General features: G+C 38.9%; 1 protein-coding gene across 1 annotated transcript in view; it reads right to left on the reverse strand.

The window, feature by feature from the left end:
- Positions 1-1,818, reverse strand: part of ZNF607 (zinc finger protein 607) — a 27,954-nt gene extending 26,136 nt beyond the window's left edge. Inside the window, exon 1 of the mRNA XM_008594917.1 lies at positions 1,640-1,818. The gene's annotated coding sequence lies outside the window, so the exon portion shown is untranslated. The remainder of the gene's footprint in view (positions 1-1,639) is intronic.
- Positions 1,819-8,556: the final 6,738 nt, after the last annotated feature.

An 8,556-nucleotide genomic window follows, 5' to 3' on the forward strand; every position in this document is an offset into this window, starting at 1 on the left:
GGGGGTGACACTGAGGGTTGCGATCCATTGCCAGACACGGAAAAAGACAAAAAAAAAAAAATACTTTTTACTGAGGTTTGAGATTTAAGTATGTCTTTACTAAAAGGTGAGATAAGCGCAATGAATAAACAGGTTGGGGTACAGCAGGTAATGACTCTATCAGAGATGCTCTCTATCAGAGAGTCTATAGTGAATGGATGGTGTCACTGGCAGCTGATGCCTTTCCCTTCATAGATTTTCAGTTTTCATTTGTAACATGAAAGGCAACTAATATAGGCCACACCTGATTTACTCTTGGGGGTGACTTCATTCCTGAGAAATGTCTGTATTCTTGGTTATATTGGGCTCATAATCGAACCACAGTGTGTGCGCACGTGTATTCTTTCCCTAAAATGCTTGGTTCATCTGCAATGCTGGATGAACCAAGCATTATGTTTCCCTTTTAGAGTTGAAGATTCTGAGGTGTGATGAGGTTACATAATGTGTAGAAAGTTGTAATGTGTAGTAAGGGGTAAAGCCATGTGACCAGGTCAGATAAACTACTTTCACATCTTATCTTTTAACATCTACTGTATAATATCTTTTCACTGTAGAAAATGGGAGAGTAAATATTGGTACTGTTTTCAAAATCATTGATTGTAGGAGTCTCTGAAAATAGAAATAAAGCATTATTCATCATTAATGATCACCAGAAATTGATTATTGGTGCAGCAAACATGTATATTTTATGCATGGGTGGGCTTCACTGCAATTAGAGGCTAGAGATTCAGAAACATGGAAGTTCCTCAGAAAACTAAAAATAGAATTTCCATATGATCCAGCAATACCACTTCTGGGTCTATGCCCAAAGGAATTGAGATCAGTATGCAGAAGAGATATCCACACTCCCATGTTCATTACAGCACTATTCACCATAGCAAATACACCGAAGTAATCTTGGTTTGCATCACTGGATGAATGGATAAAGAAAATGTGGTATGCATACACAACGGAATACTATGCATCCTTAAGGAAGAGGGAAATTCTGTCATTTGCAACAACATGTATGAACCTAGAGGACAATATGAAAAGTGAAATAAGCCACGCACAGAAAGACAAATACCGAATGACCTCATAAGTGGATTCTAAAAAAGTCAAACTGGTAAAAGTAGAGAGTAGAATGGTGGTTACCAGAAGATGAGGAAGGGAGAAGGATGCGGAAAGGGGAAATGCTGATCAAAGGGTACAAAATTTCAGTTAGATGGGAGGAATAAATTTTAGTGATCTATTGCACAGAATTGTGACTACAGTAAATCATAATGCACTGCATATTTCAAAACTGCTAAATAACTTCAAATATTTTTACCACAAAAAATTAAGTATGTGAAGCGATGGACTTGTTAATTAGCTTGATTTAATCATTCCACAATGTAAACACATATCAAAACATCATACTGCACCTCATAAATACATAAATATACGACTATTCTCTCAATTGAGGAAAAAAAAGTTTACTTTCCCCATATCTTATAACGAGGCTGAAGCTATCTCAGGGAACATGAGAGCGGAGTCCCCGCCCTCAGGAACTCACTTGCAGTGTCGCGCGCTTGTCCTCGTGACCACCCCACTGACGGTGCGTGCGGGTGCTGCACTCACTGACCTGAGGCTTCGGCCCGCGGGAGTTCCGGATCCCCCTTCTCAGCCTTCTGGGTCCACCTGCCTCTCGTGGACCCTGAGGACACGCCGGACACGCCGGACACGCCCTCAGCTCAGACATCTCTGCCCGCACAACAGTCCTTACGTCTGCGCACACCTAGGAGGGAGAAGCGACGTCCCCGGCAGCCGGCGCCGGGTGGTTCTTGTGGCCCGCTTGCGTTCTCGCGAGGATTTTGGACGCCAGGCTGCTTTTCCCACAAGCCACCGCGGCCGTGGCTAGTCAAGCTTGAACTACATTTCCCAGAGGGCAACGAGCACACTCAATCTATGGCTTCCCTTCCACTTTCGCGTGGTTCTTGTGCACTGCAAGGTGAGTCGAACTCATCTCAGGATACACTAGGCACAGGGTGCTCGCAGGCAGGGCTCTGGGCAACCGGGTTACATTGGAGCCCGACCTAACCCGGCCACGGTGGCAGAGGAAGACCTTGAAGCCCGCAGTACGTACGGCTAGTCGTTATCGGAACCTCAGGCCTGTGGGTGCGTGAACAGCAGGGAGGGTGGTTATGTGGGAGAAGTCGTGCGTGTGAGACGGCTGGGATGTGCCACTTGGACGGTGGGTGCGGTTGTGAGGCTGGGACGGATGAGTGGCTGGGCTAGCGTGACGGGGATGTGAGGTGCGTGTCCTTTACAGGTGCGCGATTGCTGCGGCTCTGTGGTGTGTCGGTGGACCCGTGGCTGTAGGTTCTCTGCTGCTTCCTCCGCCCTCTCTCCTCACAGCCACTTGTAGCTGACAGAAAGGAATGTCTGCAAGAGGGAAGTTGGATACTGAACCCTAAATGAAGTTTTCCAGCAAGAAGGCACTGACTTGCTGTGAGATTGGGAACGCCTGGGAGCTTCTTTCTTTGAGAGCTCTGAGGTCCAGCTACATGTCTCAGACCCTCGGCTTTCCCAGAGCTCTGACCCCAGGAACCTGCTGTGAACCCATACACAGATTCCAGCCTCCCTCGTGTGTGTGTGTGTGTGTGTGTTTCACACCTAAAAATTAATGTTTAGGCTAGTTGGTTTTTTCCTTTTATAAAACTATTGGTTTTAGGACATGCTTTCCTTCGTCTGAAATGTGTCTGTAATGCCCTAATCGGAATCTGCTTTCTTTTCAGTAGATATTGAGTGTCATTGAAATGAATCTAGTTAACATTCTCATATTCATTTAGCATATCATTCAAATCCTTCCGTGTATTCTCTTATTGTAAACAGAACCCAAAAAGATTTAGACCCTTGATCTAGAATTAAGGACAATTTTCCTTTTATGATTATGTGTAAAATAAGTGTTCAGGATTACGGAAATGATTAAGTGAATGATTAGCCCATATGATTGAATATTATGCAGCTAATAAAATTATGTTTATACAGAGTTAGACATAAGAAGGAAAATGTACAGTATGTAATATTAAGCAATATTTTTATAAACAGTAACACTCAGTGAAAATTAAAAGTGTATATTAATCCCATTTAATAAGGTTATTTTATGAGACATTTTGCAAAGATTGCATCCAAAATAATATTTTGTTTATTGAAGAAGGGGAGTGGTGTGGCTACATTTATTGCACATCTGTTTTGCACCAAACATTCTTCTATTTTTCGTACGTTCTCTGATTCACTCTGCAAATGCATGGTTTGCATTTTTTGTATTTCTGTTATTTTAAGATGAATTCCTCGAAGTAGAATTTGCGGTAAAACAAACAGACTTTTACTAACTGCCTAAGATATGCCAGGCCATGTAATCTTAGTATTTGGGGTAATAAAAAGACTAAAATGATGTAGCTGCTACTTTTATGTTGCTTCTAGTAAATAAGAGGTAACCCCTGAATAGGAAAATATGCATTAAAGACCACTGTGGAGATTCAGGTAATATGACTTGGAATTTTTGAGGCAGCAATGTCATTCTAACTGTAGCTATCACTGCCAGGTTATGATTGAATTATGCTGATCTTAATTTGAAGGCCCTGGGATGATAAGGAATTTATGTTGTAAATTTATACCTTACTCTTTTATCGAGATATAATTCACTACCATAAAATTCACCTCTGTCTAGTGTATAATTCACTGTTTTTTAGTATCACAAGGTTTTGCAATCAGCACCATATCTAATTCCAGAACATTTTCATCACCCCAAAAAGAAACCGCATACTCATTAGCGGTTACTCCCTATTCTGTCCTCTCCTCATACTCTGGCAACCACTAAATACTTTCTTTTTTTTTTGCTGGCCAGTACAGAGGTCAAACCCAGGACCTGGTATTAAGGGTACTATGCTCTAACCAATTGAGCTAACTGGTCACCCCACCACCAGTTACTTTCTATCTCTATCGATTTGCTTATTCTCAATGTGTAAATGGAATTCTCAACATATATAAATGGAGTCATACAATATGTATCATTTTATCTCTGGCTTCTTTCACTTTTTCACTTAGTATAATGTTTCCAAGGTTCATCCATGTTGTAGATATATTAGTACTTCATTTCCTTTTTTGTGTGTGTGATAAAATATACATAAAGTTTGCTATTTTAACCATTTTTAAGTGTACAGTTCTATGGCATTAAGCACACTGACATTGCCGTGCAATCACCACTGCCATCTATCTCCAGAAGTTTGTCATTTTCTCCAACTGAAACTTTGTGCACATTGAACACTAACTGTCCCTTTAAACACATTGTCTCACTCTGCTCTCCCCCAGTTTCTGTCAACCAATATTCTATTTTCTGTCTCTATGAATTTTACTACTTTAAGTATCTCATGTAAGAAGAAACGTTCCATATTTTTCCTTTTGTGATTAGCTTATTTCAATTAGCTTAATGTCTTCAAGTTTCATCCATGTTGTATTATTTATCAAAATTCTCTTCATTTTTATGGCTGCATAATATTCCCTTGCATGCATATACCACATTTTGTTTATCAGTTGATGTACATTTGGGTTTATTTCCACTTCTTTGCTATCATAAATATGATATGAACATTAGTGTACAAGTGTTTGTGTGAACGTATGTTTTATATTCTCCTGGGTATATACCTGGGATAGAAATCCTTGGTCACATGGTAACTCCTACGGTACTTTTTATTCTAATGATGTTAGATGCTAAGGTAGACATGAGACTAATAAGATAATTCGACAGCTTTCTGGAGGACGTGACCAATAAGGTGGGAAATATTTCTGTTAAAAAAAAAAACTTGTAAAAGTATTTATCAGTGAGACCAGCATCAAAACATACACAAGTACTTCAAAAAGTTTGTGGAAAACTTTCTTTTTTTTTTGTGACCGGTAAGGGGGTCAGAACCCTTGGTTTGGTGTTGCCCGCACCGCGCTCGGCCAGTGAGCGCATTGGCCATCCCTATATAGGATCTGTGGAAAAACTTTTTGAAGTACCCTCATATAAGACTATACTCAGGGACTTCACCCATCTTTTTAGACAGTAATCCAACATGTGTGAGCATGCATAGAGATCTTAGAGGAGGTTTTGTAACTGGGAACTGAAGGAAATAAAAGCCATTTAGTAAAACAATCCAAATTTAGTGTTATTTCTCCAAGACCAAGTAAAGACTTTACAAAAATGAACTTTCCAGTTTTTGGAGAATTAACTTAAAACAAATGTTCATATGCATATGTATTTTAAGTTAAGGCATGGCAGTTGAATCAGCAAACAAAAAACCTCAAGATCAAAACAAAAATGGGCTGGCTGGTGGCTCACTTGAGCTGCTGATCACACCAAGGTCAGAGGATTCAGATCTCCTTACCAGCCAGCCACCAAAAGAAAAAAAATAAATGAAAAAAATAAAAATAGGGCCGGCCCGGTGGCGCACTGTAGCTTGAGAGCGCGGTGGCGCTCCCTCCGAGGGTTCGGATCCCACATACAGACCGGTTCCCGCTCACTGGCTGAGCGAGGTGCGGGCGCAGCACCGAGGGTTGCAATCCCGTTGCCGGTCCCGGTCCGGTACGGGCGCGACACTGAGGGTTGCGATCCGTTGCCGGACACGAAAAAAGACAAAAAGGAAAAAAAAATAAAAGAAAAAAATAAAAATAAAAAGCACTGTTAGTGTAGAAGGGTATAACTTTCCAGATTTTTTCTGTCTATTTTAGTCTGATGGTCTGTCTAAATATTGAGATATATATCAGATATAGACTGACACATCTATTTTATAAAGAGTGTCATGTTGTACATATGGTTTTATAATCTGATTTTTCTGCTTTCTATTTCTGGAATATTTTCCATGTCCTCAATATTTTTCCCTATTTAACATTTATTACTTAGTTATTTTATCAGATATTTAAGCAATTCTTCTGGAATCAGAATGCTGACCACTGCCTGACCAGTTCCATGTCCTTTCTGTTCTGTATATCCCTGTTCAACCTCAGCTGATCCGGAGGCCATAAGTAAGATGTGGGTTAGATAGTGTGGCTCCTTTTCCATCCTGGACGGTATGAATGAAGGGAAGAGGATCTGTTCAGCACACCAATGATCAGCGCAATCTCACATGCAGAACTGCTTCCCCAAAATGGACGTGTGGCCAGAATACTGCCTGCTGAAGTGTCTGGGTTTCCTGGGAATTGAGGAAGAGTTTAGATTTATCTAAAATCTTTCCAACATCTTCAAATGTGTTTTTATGGCAGGAGGTATTATGTAAAATGAAATGGAGGAGCAAAAAGTTTAATTTTTTACATAGTAACACTGAAGCATGCCTGTTCTCATGTTGTCTTTTTCCTTTCACAGCTCTGGATGTTCTTTGTTCTCCCTTAGAGGAGCCTCAAGGAGGACTTACCTGTTTTTGCAGATGTAAAACCATGGTATGTGTAAGTTAGTGTTTCCTTCTCATTGAAATATGTGATGTAAATGTTTTCATTTAATTGCCCTGAAGATTCCTACCTGAAAGAACCCCATTCAATTATCTGTTTCCTGATTTCCTCCTACACCAATGAATGATGGTGCCAAATAACTCAGTGTCCTCCTTGTGTGACCCACTCTCCTCTATCCAGTGTTTATTTATTTACTGACAGGATTATTCATTATCTCTTATGTGCCCAATCATATATAAAGAACAGTGATGACACAATGAAGGAGTCAAGTCCCATCAAGAAAAGATTTGAGCTTTCCAAGTCAGATTGTAGTTGGGTGAATTAGAGATGAGGATCCCATTTGGCCAAACAGTGAAAGATTTTGAAATTCTCCACAGACATGATACATTTCTAGGTACATGTGATAAAGCTTAGTAATGACTGGTTTCAGTCTTAGCGTAGGTTGAGATCTAATGCTTTCTGAGGCTTTTAGAATTAAACAGCAGTATGATTTAGGACTTTCAATTATAGGCATCATGATTCTTGGTAAAGAATCCCTGACTGATGAATACCATGACTGTTTTATTGCTGACCAACATGTGTTGACATTGCATGACTTTAATATAATTTTGAATCATTCTACATTAGTATCATCTAACTTAGCAACCAGAAAAGTATACAGTGAGGAATTTTTGATGGCAATAAAAAGGGAATAAAAGCATAAGCTATAAGTTAATAGAGACCAAGAACTGAAAAAGAACTTAGAAATGTTGTCCAGCCAAATATATATAAATCTAATCATCTAAAAATGATTAATTATACCACAACAGCAAGTTGGAATGCTATGTAGCCATTAAAAATATTTGTCAAAAGAAGAAAATTACTTGTGATAGAATTTAATGTAAAGAACTTGAGGATTGAAGACATTCCTTAGTTTTATTAAAACCCTTTGTTTTCTATCCCTTGTGACAATTTCTGCCTTCACTTGTAGTGCTTAGTGCATTACATTTAATGTAATTATTGATAAGTTAGATTTAGGTCATCCATTGTACTATTTGTTTTCTGTTTTTTCTATCTGTCTTTTGTTCCTCTTTTTCTCCTTTTTCATCTTTTGGGTTAATTAAATATTTATTTTAAATTCCATTTTAACTTGCTTTTTTGCTATCCTTTTTTCTTTTTCTTTTTTTTTGGTGGCTGGCCGGCATGGGGATCTGAACCCGTGACCTTGGTGTTACAAGGCTGTGCTCTAACCAACTGAGCTAACCAACCAGCCCTTTGCTATCCTTTTTTCAGTTTTTAATGGTCACACTCTGTATTAAAATATATATTAACCTTCACAGTCTACTTAGAGTTAATATTGCACCATTTCACATAAAGTATAAGAACCTCGCAACAGCCCCTATCCTGTATGTTACCATTGTCATATGTTACCTACATACGTTTCAAACTATAATACTATGTTTTTAAAACAGCTTTATTGACATGTAGCACACTGCACATATTCAAGTGTACACTTTGATGATACATTCTCGTACACCCATGATAGTCACCACAATCCACAATCAAGAAAGTGAACAAATCCATTATTCCTAAAAGCTTTTGTAATCCTTCCTTCCCAACACCCCTTGTCTCCTTCCACTCTGCCTCTAGTTAACCTTGATCTGCTTTCTGTCAATATAAATTAATTTGCACTTTCTAGAATTGTATACAGATGGAATCAAACAGTATGTAGTCTTTTTTAATATGGCTTCTTCCACTAAGCATAATTATTTTGAGATGCATCCATGTTGTTGCATGTATCAATAGTTCAATCCATTGTATTGCTGAGTAGTATTCCATTATATGTATATATCACAATTTATTTAACCTTTCTCCTGTTGACAGACATTGGGGTTGTTCCAGTTTGGGGCTATTATACATAAAGCTGCTATAAACATTCCTGTACAAGTCTATGGGTGGATCTAAATATCTAGGTAAGAAATTGCTAGGTAGAATGGTATGTTTGACTTCATAATGAATTGCCAATACTTAAAACTATTTTACATTCCCTCTAGTAATGTATTACAGTTCTAATGACTCTATATCTCTGCCACCCTT

Source organism: Galeopterus variegatus, unplaced genomic scaffold, assembly GCF_000696425.1.
Source record: "Galeopterus variegatus unplaced genomic scaffold, G_variegatus-3.0.2 Scaffold11862, whole genome shotgun sequence".
Lineage (NCBI taxonomy): Eukaryota > Metazoa > Chordata > Mammalia > Dermoptera > Cynocephalidae > Galeopterus > Galeopterus variegatus.